Source organism: Amia ocellicauda, chromosome 13, assembly GCF_036373705.1.
Source record: "Amia ocellicauda isolate fAmiCal2 chromosome 13, fAmiCal2.hap1, whole genome shotgun sequence".
Taxonomy (NCBI): Eukaryota; Metazoa; Chordata; class Actinopteri; order Amiiformes; family Amiidae; genus Amia; species Amia ocellicauda.
Window position 1 is genome coordinate 32,152,526 of NC_089862.1, and position 19,589 is coordinate 32,172,114.

A 19,589-nucleotide genomic window follows, 5' to 3' on the forward strand; every position below is an offset into this window, starting at 1 on the left:
GCATCATGCATCATACCCACTGCTAACCATTTTTTACTTGTTTTCAGTGCCCTGACCTATACTGTATATTTCTGTACAGTATTTTGTATTTTGCCTTTATTGGACTTCACTGTTCTATGGAAATAATTTGAGAAGTTACTGTTGAAGTCCTACAAATACATCAGAAATCAGGAGCATGAGGGGGGTTATAGTTTAATTAGAAAGTGCTTAAGCGCAATAGTGCTTAACGGCCCAGGAGATTAGGCTGCTGTTTTAAAGGTACAGTCTGAACAGGTGTGTCTTGGGAAGAAACCAGAAGGTGGTCAGGGACATGCCATCCTGACCTCGGTGGGTAGATCATTCCTCAGTCAATCATTTGGGCCAATGTTGGACTCAAGTTGGCAGTTTGGTTGTCCCAACGTAGATTATTGATGGTGGGCCAACGTAATGTAGTCTATTGTTAACCTCTGGATCAGTTATATCACTAGTTGTTACCATGATTAAAGTCAAAAATTGGGTTAGGAGTAATATATGCATCAGTGACAGTGTTTGATAGAGCAGAGGTAGTATCATAGCAGGTAGGTGTCCAAGCTACTAAGTTAGCACTGTGTAAGTACTTATAGCTCAGAAGTGGTGCTATTCAGCTAACCTTCCCTACTTAATAGCTTTATAGCCCTTCATTTTTATCTGTAAAGTGATAAGCATAGATTATTATTCAAATATCATATATGTCCTTGCCATATGAAAAGAGAATATTGACAAACCACATCATAAACGCTTTGAATTCTAAAAGCTAGTAGAGTGCAAAGTTTAAATTAAAAGGAAGTTGTATTGCAGCTGATATAAAGAAACAAGCATGATGGAAACTTGCTATATGTAATCTGGGTGACCATCTGAGACATGTGTCAGTCCTGTGTCTGCAGCTTAATATCATTCAAGGTATTTTATCCTGCTAGCCATGCACCTGAGATACCATGTCATTTTATCCCTCTGTGTCATTGGCTTTCCATGGCTTTGAAAACCTGCCTGCCTTTGAATCTAAAGGTGTTAAATCCGCTTTACAGTGCAGCAATGATTTGGAATGAAAAGAAACCTGTTAAAAAATGTATTACGCAAATATTGCATAACAAACAATCAAAAGTCTTTATTTATTAAAGCAACATTCACAGTAGAAGGGTAGAAAACATATAGATAGAAAACTTATCTGATAGAAAACTTCACATCAGATTGCATAGAAATAATAAAATCCACTTTTAAAAATGAGAAAAATAAAAAGATAATTAATAAAGAGTGAATAAAGGCAAAAGAATAGAAGTGCATTTGCCCCACACACACAAAAAAGCTTTCATGTGAGATAACGTTGATAGTAGATATGCGTTATTTCGCAATAATTATTACTTTACAGTTGCCGGTAATTGCTTATCTTTCATTAAATGGCAAGCACCATTGTTTCAGTTCAATAAAATATAGCCCATTCAGTGAAAGAACAGAATCCAGATTTTTCTTAATATTTCTTGAACACCCTAAATAATATTGTTATATAGACAGTTTGGGATCCAGTGTGATGGACTGGATTGAGAAGGGCAGATGAAATATGCAGGGGACTGATATAATCAAACAAGAAAAACTTGTTTTCACTAATTCAATAAACAAATACAATTGTCTTGGAAGCCCAGATAAAAAGTAATAGCTTACAAAATATAAATAAATTAGCTGTAGCATTATTCAGATGTTTTCCTAACCCAGTTATTACTGCTTCTACTGTTTCTATCAACTGTCTCCTAATTCCCCTCATACAGTGCAGTTCACTTCCACTCACTTCAACAGGTCAGCAGCAACAACTGTCAACAACTCTGTGCACAGGACTGCATCTCTCTACTTAGTCCCTCCTGTGTCCGCATTAAGCGAATTCTAGCTTTTTCTATATATAAGTCAATGGAGATAAAGCCATACCCACTTGCTGAAAATGTGATCTACAATCTTCTATCATCAAAAGTAATAGGATGCAAAGAAAACCAAACAGAAAATAACATCCGCCTGGATGCACTCGCACCACCTCAAGCTCAACCTCTCCAAATCTGATCTCCTCTTTTCCCCCTCATCATCACCTTCTGCTGATCTCTCCATCTCAATCCCCTTGGAATCCACCACACTCTCTCCTTCTTCTGCCACTAAAAACCTAGGAGTCACCCTCGATCCTGCGCTGTCCTACACTACATCACGACATCTTCAGCACGACCTTCCCACTGAAGTCAAAACAGCAGAGTCTCTGACCTCCTTTAAGCACTTCACAATATTTTATCATACTTCTTGCCTTGGGTTACTAGTACTTGAAATATTTTGAGTTCCCCTATGCTCCCTTTGCTTTTGACTGTGACCTAACATCTTGTCTGCACTCAGCTTTTACAATCCAGGATGTAAGATTTCATATTGTATACACTTGTGTAAATTGGAACTTGTAAAATGTATTATGCTTTGAAGTTCACTGTATTATGTAAATTTGAAGTTGTAAAGTTTTATGACTTGTACTGAACTGTATTTTTGAACTCTGTATTGCGCTTATATTTTGTAAGTCACCCTGGATAAGGGCGTCTGCCAAGAAAATAATAATAATAATCATCTAAATACCAATTTCTATAACTTTCTATTATCAAAAACTAGCTAAAAAAGTGTTTACCTCAAAATATATTTCTCCTTTTATGCTATCACAATGTACTTGTTAATTATGTCTACTCTACTGAAACTTTTTTAAATCAAGTAATGTTAGTCAAAAGTCAGATTTAAATGATACAGCAGGTATTTTTCAGTCCTTTCTTTTCAATGGTAGAGGTGTGAATGTCGTAATGCAAGAACTCCTTGAAATTCACAGTTTAGAAGCTGTTTAATTTCTATTTACTGGCTCAGCGACTGCAAATATAATTATTATGACTGATAAACATTATTTTCTGACCATGCGCCATCACTGCGGTCACTGTGTGATCACCACCCTAAAAAAAGTGATATTTGTTTACTCTTCCCTTTGACTGAGTCACCATGAAGGAACCATAATGAATGGCATCTGGAATATTGAAGCTGACTATTGCTGAAGTAAATGTTCATATTTTGCTACCTTTTTGGGCTATGAAGTAATTTTGTATACTTGTTTATTTAATGAGCGTAGAAAATGTATTCTTGTTTCATTTTACTAGTCCTCTGCCTAATTCACCCGAAGCAGGAACACTGGCTGCCAATTAGTGCTGAGATGATTCTGTCAGGTTCTGTCGTATTGGTCCAAAGCCCCATCAAGTCTTAGACAAGCCATGACATATCTTGGTGATACGTTTGGAAGAAAGCAATTTGCTCATTTGAACTTAAAATGTTCTATGGTAGCTGTTCATGCTCAGATAAGTCTCTAAATGGGGAACCTTCATAAAAAATTATGGACTCTGACATGAATTACTCCTTTATATCTGTCAGCTCTAGTTTAATGATTAATTGACAAGGTGTTTTAAAACTGACAATGCTTAATCAGAAACTGTTTAGACTTTACACTGTATGTTCAGGTACTAAATATTCAGCAGATACTAAATGTACTGTAGCGTGTTCCAGGTTCTCCAAACATTGAGACCAACACTGATAACTCAACCAACTTTATAACTCAGTGTAGATGGCATTCTACCGAGCATTTCACACGGTTTAGACTGAATACAACAAATCATCAGTCAGGTGCTGTGGTTAATCTTCAACATCAGACCTTCAAGTGAAGATGGATTATGTGTTTCCATTCAGCCCAGTTGATCAAAGGCCACAGTCATTTTATTGTGCACAAGCAGGAATGGACCAGGAATGTGCAAAGACAGAAATAAATTGACTGGTTTACAACTCAATAAATTAGAAGTCAGTAATTCATGGCTAGGTTTTAAATTATACAATGTATGGACAAAGAGTCTATCCTTGCTGCGGAATATGCCCCCTTTGTTACCTTCTTATTTCACAGAACTGGCTTATATAAAAAGAACAGTCTGAATGGAAAATTAATGTAAGAAAATAAATATAACTTCTGATAAAGCCATGGAAATGCTCAGTACAACTGTCTCTTTTACAAAGCGACAGGAAATGCCATAATTGTGTAATGAATCATATAATCAACTCACTATGCTTATTGTTTGCGTAAGCATTTTCCTCACTTCTCAGCCAAGTTGAAACTTAGGACTGTATACATTTATACATTTATAATTTGAACAAGCTGTCTTTTGAATCAACTATTCTTTAACCCAGAGAAATCAATCACACATGTACATTTGTTCATGTGATTCAGGTGCATTTATCTTAGGGATCTCAACCACAGAAAAGCATTCCAAAGAAACTGAAAACTGTAAAAAGTGCACATTTTATTGGAGTGGTTTAACTAAAACTGTACAATACACACACATATACAGAAAATAAATACCAGTTATACAAACGCAGACACACACACATTCCCTGACCTTGGATTTGTGTATACTAATGTAATCAGAGCTGTAGTGGTGATTTAATAGTGTAGTATAGTACAGCACGATGCAAAACATTTTATACAATCTATAGGCCTCTACCACAATGCAATACAATATCACAGCGAAAGTACAGCCTTTTATAGTACAATACAGTGTATTTCTTTACAGTACAGTGCATTACAGCACAGTGTATTAAACAGCACAGTATATTAGGGCAGTATATAAGTTGATATTCTTCTTTAGGGAGTAATTCATGACTGCTATATATAAATAGTAATGATGTATAACAAGCATGAAGGGGAGAACAGAATAGGTAGACAGACAAGGAACACTCAGGGCCTGATATAAGTATAATAGAATAATACCACACAGAGTTTATTCAGCTCTGAAAAGCGCTCCAGAGATGATCAGTCATGCCAGGAAGACTCATCTGAAGTTTTTATAAAGAAATTACTATCATATAGAGGATTACTCCCTTTGGTTGCTGGGAAACCACACGATGTCAGTGAGGTACCCCAAACCTTATCACATACTTCTTTGTAATTTTACCTCTATATGACCTTTAAAGAGAGTTATGTTTATTCTAAAATCGGCTACACAGACACTAGACTAAACCTGGCCCACACAGAGCAATAAAAAAGATGAAATGCCCATCATTTACACATTATTGCTGCAACAGTAATACAAATAATAAATTTGGCATTAAGACAGGGCACTGTCCATCACCAAGCATTTCAGAGAAACTTGCTTCCACTAACTATGCAGTAATAGGGATGGATGTTGGCTGTCCCCTTTTAGTCCTGTAAGTCATTTTTTTTCCTGTGTAACGCATGTTCATTTTCGTAGTACTGTAATGATATATAATACACTGCAATGTAATCCCAGTAAACAAATTGATGTTGGCCCATGCCACGACCACCTTCTCCCCCAAAGACCAGCAGGGAGAAGCAGTGGCCAAGCAACCGAGGGCCAGCGACAGAGGCCAAACAAATGGCAGCTGGCAATTTTGTAGTGTGCTTTGGCCCTGGCCTTTTCGGGGTCTTCCTCTGGTCGTGTTTTGGGCCTTTCAAGTGGCTCCACATCCTGCCCTCTGACCACTGGGAGGAGTAATTCTTCCCCCTACTCCATTTCTGGCGCTTCTGAGTTCTGATCACTCGTCTTCATCATCCTCTGGAAAAATCAGTGACTCTGCTCCCCCCCTCACGGAGAACAAAAGTGGTTCCTCTCTCTCTCCAGCGCAGGGAACGTCACAGACTCCTCCCTCTCTGATGTATTCTTGATGCTGTCCATCACTCTCCCAGTAGTGGGGCCCTGGGTTGCACAACTTGCTCACATCACGGTGTGCGCCTCTATTTGTGCACCCAGGTGTGCTAGGGTCGCCTCTAGGTATCTGCCCACATTCTCCACCCCTGTGATGCTGTGTGGGGTTGGGCACTGCGCCTGTGCTCTACAGGCAGGGTTAGGAAACACGAAGGCAGGGTATGATGCAAAGTAGTGGATTTTTATATACAATGCTAGATGTGCTACATCAAAAAGACTTACAAATAAGTCAGGTGTTCCCCCCATTCATTTTCCTCTTCTGGGATCCGGGGAGGTGCAGCGCAGTTTGGGGCGGCTGGCTGGGATCTGCCCATGGGGAGCCGGTGACTGTGGAATGCGCCAGGGCAACTGGGTCTCATGGGTCGGAAGAATTGAGATAAATACTCTGTAGGAGAGAGAGGAAGGGTACTGAGAAAATTATGTTTTAGTACTGTGGAGGCTGTTGGTCATAAGCTTATGGCTGGGACACTGCTGGCTGGGCTGTGCCGCGCCCCCCCATACTTCCCAGGGTTGTCATGCTGTTCTGTAGTGGCATTTGTGGAAGGAGGGAGGAAACGGGACAGATTGATGTTTGAAACAAGTTAATGACTGTGTTTGATTACAGCGCTCGGGAGAAACAGCCTAGCCTTTTGGGGGTCTTGAGAGAGATTTGATTGTGGGGGGCCCCCTACCTCGCTTCAAAACATTTTAGTGGTGCCAATCTTTATGGCAGAGAGAAAATGTTTAGGTAAAAATAAAAGACCCCCGTCTCGGAGTGGTAACATTTAAATACTGCACATCACAGAACATTTATTGAACTTTTGATACACTGTACATGTGGTAATAAATACAAATGTAAATAGTGCACTGTGCACATTGAAGTAACAGCAGTAACTAATTATCAGTTTAGGTAAAAAAACACCCACACCAAAAATACTCAGTACAGAAAAAACTATATTGCACTCAGCTCTATATTGTACAGTGCACATTAAAAAACACAATTCAATAATAAATACAGATTTAAATGTTGCAATGTGCACATTGAAATACTGTACAGTGGACTACAGATATTTGCATAGGCTTGGGACCGGCGTGACTTCATGCACTTAACAGGATAATGCATTAATCTGGAGCAAGGTATCGATGATAGTGAATTTGCATTGCTATTATTATTATGATTAGAATAACAGTTGTTTGTAAGTCAGTGTCAGTCCTACAGCTCCTCCTCCTCACCGCCACAGAGAGCCTGCAAATCTACGGCTGAAAGTGGGGTTGATTGACGCTTATGGTTGGCTTCCAAATGTCACACAGGAGTTCCAGGTGAGCCACATCATCACCCACAGGAAGTACGACCTGTCTTCGTCCAGGAAAGTCATCACCCAGCTGAAGCTGCACGCCTCAGTGGTTTACACTGAGTATGTGAAAGGCCCAGTTGTCCTACACTGAGCACTCCCTCCAAACTGGGGCAGGTCTGAGCACAGACAGTGTATTGTAGCAATCCTGGCGGGTGTCTGTGTGAATGTGCCAGTAGGGCAGCCAAAAGGTGCGGGGAGTCAGTTCGGGGACCCTGTCTGTCTGTGTGTGTGTGTGCATGGGTGTGAATGTGTGTTACATGTGGGGTGATGTTGTGCTGGATTAGGGAGGGATGTTGTGGGTATTTGTGTCTGTGTGGCTCCCCCCCGTCTCGGAGTGGTTCAGTAGGAAAGCGGTGATTGGATGGGAGGGAGTCACCAGATAGGGGGGGTATATAAGGTATATAAGGGCGTGGTGAGTCGAGTGGGAGTTAAACGAAGAGACTGATCTGTGTGTTTTGGGAGAGTCTGAAGGCAAAAACTGGGAAAGGGGAAGTACCTCTGTGAACAGACTAATAAACGTCAGTTTTTGTTTTGAAAAACTCTGCCTCGAGTGGTTTTATATAATTAGCAACCTTTAAAAGTCAAGGTCGCTACAGTATTAAGGGCTTACCTATTAAGAACTTGAACTATACTGAAACTCTACAGGAGCCAGCTATACTGAGTGCCTCTGCTGTGAAAAAGATAATGTTTTCAAAAGTCTTTAAATGAGTAGAAAGATTTTTATGTAGAAAATGAGATATTTTCCACCTTCTTCCAGTCTTCTTTCATGTGTAATCATGTTTTTAGGGACCGGTTTTATCAGGGGTCGTGTAGGAGAATGTGTCAATTACAATTATAACAATTATAACAATTAGAATAAAGTCTTCTTATTGGCTCCTGGTGGCAGACAAGATCAAACATTTAGTTTAAAGGTTATATTATTGATTTTTATTTTGAGCAGATTAAATAAGGTGGTGGGGGAGGAAGTAGAGAGAGTGGCAAATTATGTTCCTGTTTGCCGCTATACATAATTGGAATGAGCCAAGAGGAAAAACAGAAAGGAGGGATATAGTTAACGAGTAGAAAAAACACTGAGGATTCTATACAGGCTCTGTATTACTTCTTCCATTTAGTAATACTTTTTTTTCACCTGCATTCATAGCAAAAGCAAATAGTTTTTTAATGTAGTGGTTGCTATGAGATAACATGGTTTCTTTTTTTAAATATATACACTCACCTAAAGGATTATTAGGAACACCTGTTCAATTTCTCATTAATGCAATTATCTAACCAACCAATCACATGGCAGTTGCTTCAGTGCATTTAGGGGTGTGGTCCTGGTCAAGACAATCTCCTGAACTCCAAACTGAATGTCTGAATGGGAAAGAAAGGTGATTTAAGCAATTTTGAGCGTGGCATGGTTGTTGGTGCCAGACGGGCCGGTCTGAGTATTTCACAATCTGCTCAGTTACTGGGATTTTCACGCACAACCATTTCTAGGGTTTACAAAGAATGGTGTGAAAAGGGAAAAACATCCAGTATGCGGCAGTCCTGTGGGCGAAAATGCCTTGTTGATGCTAGAGGTCAGAGGAGAATGGGCCGACTGATTCAAGCTGATAGAAGAGCAACTTTGACTGAAATAACCACTCGTTACAACCGAGGTATGCAGCAAAGCATTTGTGAAGCCACAACACGTACAACCTTGAGGCGGATGGGCTACAACAGCAGAAGACCCCACCGGGTACCACTCATCTCCACTACTAATAGGAAAAAGAGGCTACAATTTGCACAAGCTCACCAAAATTGGATAGTTGAAGACTGGAAAAATGTTGCCTGGTCTGATGAGTCTCGATTTCTGTTGAGACATTCAGATGGTAGAGTCAGAATTTGGCGTGAACAGAATGAGAACATGGATCCATCATGCCTTGTTACCACTGTGCAGGCTGGTGGTGGTGGTGTAATGGTGTGGGGGATGTTTTCTTGGCACACTTTAGGCCCCTTAGTGCCAATTGGGCATCGTTTAAATGCCACAGCCTACCTGAGCATTGTTTCTGACCATGTCCATCCCTTTATGACCACCATGTACCCATCCTCTGATGGCTACTTCCAGCAGGATAATGCACCATGTCACAAAGGTCGAATCATTTCAAATTGGTTTCTTGAACATGACAATGAGTTCACTGTACTAAACTGGCCCCCACAGTCACCAGATCTCAACCCAATAGAGCATCTTTGGGATGTGGTGGAACGGGAGCTTCGTGCCCTGGATGTGCATCCCACAAATCTCCATCAACTGCAAGATGCTATCCTATCAATATTGGCCAACATTTCTAAAGAATGCTTTCAGCACCTTGTTGAATCAATGCCACGTAGAATGAAGGCAGTTCTGAAGGCGAAAGGGGGTCAAACACAGTATTAGTATGGTGTTCCTAATAATCCTTTAGGTGAGTGTATATATTTTTTTCCCAAATATATATATATATATATATATATATATATATATTCACAGCTTCTTAGTTACGTTTTGAGAACCCATCCTGTGAGCTGTGTGTGAAGACTGGATCTACTTTAAGATCAGCCGGTGGATCAGATTTTTGCGTGAACATAATTGTTTGTATTTAATTTATTTTATTGAATTGATGTTTACCTAACTTAATTGAATAGGTTATACATTCTCTCCAAAATTGCGACAGCCCTGTGCTCTGGTTTCTTCCCGGCATCCATCTTGGATCCAGTCTCCGCTACATCCAACATTTAGTAATGAATTATTACGAAAATAAAAACCATATAAATGATTATGAGATCACACTAAAGAAGAGAAAATACTTTGATTTGTGTTTTTTGATGCTATTATTATTATAATATGATTTTTATTTTTGATCAAAGACTATTAACAAAGATCCTCTATTTAAACGAGATAGTCAACTATTTAACATAGGAATGTCCATCTTACCCAACACGGTGCATTATGGGAGTAACAAACAGTGCCGGTGGCGCTTTTCTCCCTATCTATATAATGGAATCCCTAACTCATTTCATATTCAAAGCTTTCTTTTTAAAAAGCAAATGCATTTTTAACATGATGCACCTGGATTGTATTAGAGACACTTCTCCTTAACATATTCAAGTTGTTATTTCAACTGGTGTGTGTGTGTGTGGAGAGACAGAGATGCATTTCAGCACTTCACAAAACAATTCCCAATGCCCATTCAATTGTGAAAAAGGAAAACAAAAGAAAAACTGGCAATCCTCCTGGGGAGGGACGCACAGACCCAGTGGCTGCCACAGGCTGAGGGGCGCACTGTGACACTCTGCACAGGGGCACAGTGTGGGAGAGGAAATATGCTGATTGTAGACACAGTTATTTTGATGCATTTTCATATTACTTTTGTTTGATTTAAAAAGTAAATTAATGTTTATGCATATTAAGATGTTGTCTATAATTTATATATTTTGTATCCTTTAATATATTTTATTATACATTGTGAAATATATTTCCATATATGTGGGTTGCTGTGTAATGTGCAGGTGGAGGTAATCAGATTAATCACCAGTACAGAGCACAGTGGGCTTCAGCTATTAGTTAAATTATATATCAGTAACTGTAGGCTTATGGTACCAAAAGCACAAAAATAGACAGAAATCAGCAGGGAAATATGTTATTGCATGTAAAGCAAGCAACAACTCAATCAGCTTGGGATGTAGTACAGAATAATGTACTGTTGCACCATAAAGTGTTAGTTTTAGTTAAGTGTAGGGTTTACCTTCATTTTGAGGTTAGGTAATATTTTATATATATTATTTTAGGATTGTGTTTTAAGTTAGCTTTAGATGTAGGATGTGTGTGTGCAGACTTTGTGCCCTGTATTTGTGCGATCTGTCCTTGCGTTTGTGAGAAATAAAAATGATAAATTATATCATCAGTGCCTGAGCCAAACCTATTGCGGGGTGAATGAAAGGAGGGATATAGGGGGTCCCCCAGCCTCCAAAATATAATTGGGGTGGCGTAGTCAAGTTGGGTATTTGGTGACGTGTGTGCGAGCAGGGGTCTCTCTCATCCCCCCCGGTCACACATGTATATATGTATGTAGGTATGTAGGCATGCATGTTTATTTAGTTGTGACTACTTACACCGATCAGCCATAACATGATGACCACCTGCCTAATATTGTGTAGGTCCCACTTTTGCCGTCAAAACAGCCCTGACCCGTCGAGGCGTGGACTCCACTAGACCTCTGAAGGTGTGCTGTGGTATCTGGCACCAAGACGTTAGCAGCAGATCCTTTAAGTCCTGTAAGTTGCGAGGTGGGGCCTCCATGGATCGGACTTGTTTGTCCAGCACATCCCACAGATGCTCGATTGGATTGAGTCAACACCTTGAACTCGTGCTTCATCAGACCAGGCCACCTTCTTCCATTGCTCCGTGGTCCAGTTCTGATGCTCATGTGCCCATTGTAGGCGCTTTCGGCAGAAGACAGGGGTCAGCATGGGCACCCTGACTGGTCTGCGGCTACACAGCCCCATATGCGACCCCTTTCTATCAGAACCAGCATTCACTTTTTCAGCAATTTGAGCTACAGTAGCTCGTCTGTTGGATCGGACCACACGGGCCAGCCTGCGCTCCCCACGTGCATCAATGAGCCTTGGCCGCCCATGACCCTGTTGCTGGTTCACCGCTTTTCCTTCCTTGGACCACTTTTGATAGGTACTGACCACTGCAGACCAGGAACACCCCACAGGAGCTGCAGTTTTGACCCAGTCGTCTAGCCATCACAATGTGGCCCTTGTCAAAGTCGCTCAGATCCTTACGCTTGCCCATTTTTCCTGCTTCTAACACATCAACTTTGAGGACAAAATGTTCACTTGCTGCCTAATATATCCCACCCACTGACAGGTGCCATGATAACGAGATTATCAGTGTTATTCACTTCACCTGTCAGTGGTCATAATGTTATGGCTGATCGGTGTACAATTCTTATGATTAAAGTATGTGTTGTAGTACAGATGTGGAGTTTTCCATTTTGGCATCTTTGGAGAAATTCAGCCGTTTGTTTTTATTTCAGTGATTTATTTGCACTGTAATTACTTTACAATGTCATGCTTGGTGGAACATTTCTACAACTGAAGAATATATAGTTACTGTTTTTACACAATAGTTACTCAAACAATGTATTCATGAGGTTTGTAATTAATATAAATAAAAAAGCTAATGCTTTTTAACAAAAAATAAATATAAATTAGCATTTTCACTGCTTTGTTAAATTATGCATTAAGTTTCTATTTTTTCTGCATTCAAGAAATTATACAGAATTTTCCATTTTGTAGCAGAAACCTGAAAGTATTCATGCACTGGAGAAAATTCACTGTATACTGACTGGTTATTTTTTAATGCATTTATTTATTTATCCTGGACAGTTACCCAATCCTAAAATGAAATGATGGTAAGCAAAAACAAAAATGTGTTGTTTATGGGAAGTTAAAGAGTGCTTTACATGTCTTAAAAAATGTGTTTGTGCACAATCAGCTTTGTGTACCTCAGGATGACTTTAAATCAGATATGCAGGAGACTTGTCAAAAACAAATTACATTAAATGTAGACATAAACAAAACTATATAATAGGAGGAAGAAAAACTATATTTTTAGTTTGTTTATTTTAAACAGCAAAGCATTATTAACACAATGCAAAGTGCCAGTATTAAAGCTTGAAATTTCCTCTAGTGCGCTTGTTCATGATTGGACTGGAGAGAGAGACTTTTTGTAATGTAGTCTAGTTAGTAAATACATGGCACTGCCTGTTTTTCAGTGGTCAGTAGATGGCGCACTTTTGCATGAATTCATTATATTTACAAACATATATAGTAAATATAGTTCCAACAATAACCGCTGCAGGGCCGAGACATTTTGAAAATAGAATGAGAATCTTCACAATACGAATTTTCAGGATGTTGCCTATGAAACAGTCCACAAGGCACAGCTGTACCTCTGGACCTCGGATACCAACATGCAGGGTTTCCCATCAAAGGCTATTCATATTTGTTTTATTTGGTTCCCAAGAGACAGAAAGGCTTCCAGCTTCTAAAATATTGTAATTCATTGTCTTTGGAAAATTGAAAAGTGCCATGTTTTTAGTTTATTATGACTGTTAACTAATTAAAAAAACAATTATGAAGAGTTAAGGTAATTAAACAAATGGAGCAACATGCAGGGAAATGTAACACTACTGGTGGATTAAGTATATCAGGGTTCATATTCAAACAAATCTTGGACTGGCTATTCATTTTAGGCATAAAGATTGTTCTGTTGTGTATTCAACTGAGCTTTCTGAGCTTTCAATAATGCAGTAATGCTGGTGGTATTTAAGCTGATTGATTTCAAAGTACTTGGCATACATGGGAATGTCTAAAACAACCTATCACAAACCTCCATCTAGAAGAGGCACATCTTTAAGATAAACCTTTTGTCCAACCACAAACCTGATCAATTTAAACATATTGCAAAAAGATAAAGGACTGTAATAAATCCACAGGATGGCGATGATACATCAATAAGATGTTTATTTGATAATACAATAATCAAGAGAAACAGGTGACAGAGATACAGAGGATCGGTGGTTCTGAGAAAAATAGGTGTGGTTATTCATTATAATGTATTAATTAATTAATGACTCCATTCATTCATTTATTGACTGCAGATGCCCTTCTCCATGGCAGGAATAGACATATGAGGGCAGAGAGAATCAAGAGAGGAGGTAAGAGAGTAGAAAAAGGTGAAAGTAGCACAGTTGACACATAGATGGGGAAAGCAGTCAATAGGAGGTAAGAGGTTGAAACCTCAAGAGACAACAAAGAAAAAGTAAATTTACAGTGGCTGTCAAAAGTATTCACCACCCTTGGACTTTTCCATGAAATCAGAATGGATTTAATCCAGAGTTTTTGCCACTGACCAATACAGAAAATGTCCATAATGTCAAAGACAAAAATATAATCTGCAAATTGTTCTAAATTAATTACAAATACAAACCAGAAAATAATTGAATGCATAAGTCATCACCCCCTTTGCTATAACACACTTGATTTAGCTGTGGTGAAACCAATTGTCTTTAGAAGTCACGTAATAAGTTGAATAGAGTCCACCTCTGTGCAATGAAGGTGTGTCACATGATTTCAGGTTAAATACACCTGTCTCTGGGAGGTCCCACAGTTGGTTAGTTCAATTCCTAACAAAAACTATATCATAAAGACAGGTACATTCAAAGCAAATCCAGAATAAGGTTCTTCAAAAGCATCAATCAGGGGTAGGATATAAGAACATTTCCAAGGCATTGAATATCCCCCGCAGCACAGTAAAGTCCATTGTTAAGAAATAGAGAGAATATGGCACGACTGTGAATCTGCCTAGATCAGGCCGTCCCAAAAACTGAGTATCTGGGCGAGAAGGGCACTGGTCAGGGAGGCCACCCAGAGGCCTATGGCAACTCTAAAGGAGTTACAGTCTTCCACGGCTGAGCTGGGAGACACTGCATACTGCAACAATAGCCTGGGTGCTTCACAAAAGTGGCCTTAATGGGAGAGTGGCAAAACGAAAGCCATTGTTGAAATGTCCTGGAGTGGCCCAGTCAAAGCCTGAACCTCAATCCAATTCAGAATATGTGGAAAGAGTTGAAAATTGCTGTTCACCAAAGGTCCCCATCCCACTTGATGGAGTTTGAGCAATTTTGTGTCCAGATGTGCACAGCTGGAAGAGACTTATCCACGTAGACTCATGGCTGTAATTGCTGCCAAAGGTGCCTCTACCAAATAGTGACTGAAGGGGGTGATTACTAACGCATTCAATTATTTTCTGTTTTGTATTTGTGATTAATTTAGAACAATTTGCAATTGCACTCACTTTATATGCAATACATTAATATGCATGTCTAACAGGTTACAGTGCCTGTAAAATGTATTCACACCCCTTGGACTTTTTCACATTTTGTTGCATGACAACTTTTGTTGGGATAAATTGTAGCTCAGGTACAAATCTGCCCAGTTTGGAACAGTGTAAAGAAGGAAGACATTTCTGAAAAAGCACATGTAAAATCATGGCTGGAATTTGCAGAAAGGCATATGGGAGACGTAGCAAAATATTCTGTGATCCAATGAAACAAAAAGTGGATTATTTGGCCTAAATGCAAAGCGTTATGTCTGGTATACCTCTAACACAGCACATCACTCAGGTAACACCATCCCTACAGTGAAGCATGGTGGTGGCCACTTTATTTGATGCTTTACAGCAGCAGGGACTGGGAAGCTTGCCAGGGTAGAGGGCAAAATAGATGGAACTAAAACCTGCTTCAGTTTAAAAAAGAACTATGGCTGGGAAAGAGATTCACCTTTGAGCAGGACAATGACCCCAAGCACCCCAAAGCAACACTGGAGTGGCTAAAAAGGTAAATGTCCTAGAGTGACCCAGTCAAATCCCAAACTTGAATCCTATTGAGAATCTGTGTCAAGGATTGAAGTTTGCTGTCCAACCACAATCCCCATCTAACTTGACAGAGTTTGAACAATTTTTCCAAGAAGAAAGGGTGAATATTGCATAATCCAGATGTGCACACCTGGTAGAGACTGACCCTCAAAAGACTCACAGCTGTTAAAGCTGCCAAATGCGGTTCTACCAATGTTTGACTCAGCAGGATGAATACTTCTCTAACCAAGACAATTCAGTTTTTGTATTTTTCATTAACTGTTGTTTTACAATAAATATTCTCTTGCTTTTTCAAAGTGTTGAGTAGGTTGAGTAGGCGGGGGAAAAAGGCATTTAAATGCACCAAAATTTAGGTTATAACAACACAATTTTACAAAGTCCAGGGGGGGTGAATACTTCCTATAGGCACTGTATATTGGCTACTGAATAATTAACAATATTGATAATGGGTAAAGATGATGCCGCTTTGCCATGTCCATTTGATACAATTCCACTAACAATAACTTCCGTGTCCATGTTGACGACTTAGACACAATAGGAAGGTTTGTTATCAATTTATACATGTTTACCTCATCCTCTAAAAATGTTAAGGCCAGGAACATTACATGTTTTGGGAAATGAGAGCCTCTGTCTGATTCAAACTTCTCAAAACTCAGAAAGAAAGACCATTACACACCGGCCTTGTTTGAGCCAATTTTAATTATTTAGATAAGTTCAATATCGATGCTGATCAATACTCCCATTTCTCATAGGACTGACAACCAAATGGTATCACTCAAAAAATCCACAGGGGAAATATAACCAAATAATTCAATTCACTCCTATGTGTAAACCATATACAATAAACCAAAGCTATTCCCCTCACAGATACGTTCTCAACCCACGGCTGCAACTGAAAATAACAAATTAAAATAATAAACTGAAAAAACAAACTACATAAACAGAGGTAAAAACAGAGGCACGGTTCTAAGACTTCAGATGACCAGCTGAGGAGGAAAAATAAACTGATTATAGCCGACTAAAAGAGAGAAAGCGTGTTTAAATACACAGTATAGCTGAGATATACCCTGGATTTATGGTAAGCAGTCAGTTGTAACAATGGCTTAATGTGAGGCTGATTATGGTTCCACTCCTCGCTAGCAGCTGTGCGGAGATATGTGCCAGCTGGTCACAGCTCATAAATGCTTGATTCCTAATATATGAACATATGGAAATTATACATGGGAAAGTCTAATAGCCAGAAACCCAACCCTGGGTCCAGATAGCTGTTTACAGGCACATTCTGGGTTTTCAAAGCATTGGATGTCTGTTCCCTGACTGTCTGGTCTGCTGCCGTCCTAAAGGGATGTTCAACTGAACTTTGACCCTTGTAAACCTCTTGTTTGAGGCTTGTTAACCACACACATGCCAGAATTACTACACTTTAGCAATGCATCCACAAAAAAACCTTTCCTTCCTTTACAGATTAGTACTCCTCCAAGAAGCCACTTTCTGCTACTCATATATTAAAACATGATAGGGTAAAAGGAAACAAGTTTTGGTCAAAGTTTTGATTTGGTCTCTGCCTAAAATATAAAGAGTCAGAGATTGCACTTTTTTGCACAATTTTAGCACACTCTAAAACACTGAGAAAGCTGGGAAATGTGTCACGCAGCAGAAATCCATAATCATAAGCTTGCTGTCTTTCTGGAGACAAGATAGCTGGCAGGGTTATAGCTGGAGCAGGAGAAGAACCTGTAGTTCCTGTGAATGCAGGGATTATAAAACTTGAATAGGCCATTCACATTCACCACAGGAGAGCTACAGACACCACAGTAGTAAGATCAAGAAGAGGACAATATGAGGACATTCTCAGGAAAACTGTTTGCACCCAGCAAGAGATTGCATCTCAAGGCTCAGAAATCATGGGTCAAGACTGGGTGTGTCCAGTAAAATGTGACTATCTTGGCCATTAAGTTATGCATGGGATTGGTATTGACTGAGAAGGAAGCCAACGAACCTTCAAATAAACATGAAGGCATTGTCAGGCAGTTAGTTCAATTTCTAATGAATCAATTTGTGAGCCCCACACACTGCAAGAGCAAATCCTTTCTCACTGATGAAGTACAGAAAACCCAGATCTCGTGTGGATAATCAAAGTGTGTAGGTATGCCATGAATATATATAAAAAACAAATATCCATTGGATGTCCAAACAAAACATTACAGTTACTTGCTCATTATTTACTTAATTAAATATTACATTTTCATTTGTTTTCAGCAATGCTGTGTTTAAAGTGGCAACCCTTATTGCTATATCACAAATAAATCCATGACTAATACAAATTAAATGTATTTAGAAATCTGTAATTTGCAACATAAGTAAATACATGTGGACTTTGCAGTATCAATATCAGTCTAATTATGAACAAATGCAGTCTGAACTTTAGTTAACCATACATATTGCAATGAGTTGCTTTGGCGTACACACCGTGTTTGAACAGTTGTCTCACATTTTTGCCAGAGACCATTTTCTAATCAGAGGGTGTTATGAAACATTTTAATATTTTAAAAAGTAACTTGTAAGAAGTGGATTGAGCCAGTCACGTTGAGTACTGGTGTCCATGTCCTTGCACTGCCTTACAAAATAGCGGGTCAATCACATTAAATCATACCACCAGTTTGAGATCTGTCAATGCTATTGTAGGACAACTGTGAAGTAACATAATGCACAGGGACACATGAAGGGGAATGTCCTGAGGTGAACTGGACTCTTCCCTTCCTGACATGATGTTTCATGATGTTAATTGAATTATTAATGTATTTTATTTGGTATTAGGTTACATTACAACACGTTTCCCCTTGCCTAGACCTTTTGACACATATTGTTTAAACCACAGTATAACACCAGAGTTAATTAATCTTGTGTGATAAAACATGTATTATATACAATGTAATTGTTCCTAATTTTGCTCAACACTTTTTGAGTTAGTAATTGTGTTAACTGCCCTCCAGTCTCCTTGTCAATTAAACGATGTGAAGAAATCCTCCTTTACTGGACATAAGCTCACAACAGGGTCTCTGAGACACAACCATTTTATGCAATGTGGTTTGCTAGAGCTTGAGGCACAGTTTACGACATAGCAGATACATGACAGATATGATACATGAGTAAATAATACATGTATTTCACAAGATATATTCTGGGGTTATTCTGAGGTTCATTTTCTAACAGTGAAATCCAGTTACAGAGAAGATCATCATTAACCCCAGAATTCAACAGAAAACAAACCGCAATGCCTGAATTACCTCACGTGTTATCAACGCAAGAAGGCTTCCATGAGATGGCAAGGAACATAAGAGCAGCCATGTGTAAATTTCCCCTCATCCCACAAAATGGCAGCTGTGTGCTCTAGGCCAGCACATTGGTTTTGATCAAAGTTTGTGTAAGCCATTAAAAAAAAAATCCTCGTTTCTCATTCATGATGTGTGTGTGTGTGTGTGTGTGTGTGTGTGTGTGTGCTTTTAAACCTTAGGCAGTCAAAGCGGATGACCTCAGAAAGAAATGTAACTTCAGCATGATAAATCAACATCTTCTTCTGCTAGTCTGTGCAAATATATTATAGAAATGGCAGTTTATTTATGGAATATGATGCCATAGGTTACATAGGACAAGCAATGCAGAAATATAGAGCGTTAGTCCATTCAGCACATCCACAGCCTGGGCTCATGAAAAGCTACAGGTCCGTATATGACAGATCTTGGCTGGATCACCCAAGTTTAATATATAAAGACACACTGGAAAAAAAAATCTGGGGCAAAAAATGGGATGGATTCCCATAGCAAGAGTGTCACCTGCACAACATGTACTGTAAGTAAATGGCCATTAATATATCAAATATTTAAGCTACATACATATTTACTAATGTAATACTAATATTTACATACTTGTATACATTGTATAAAGTCTACACCCCCTTTCAAAATTTACACATTTTGTTGTCTTATAGCCTGGAATTAAAATGCAGTAAAATAGGTTTTATTTTTTTATGTACGCATC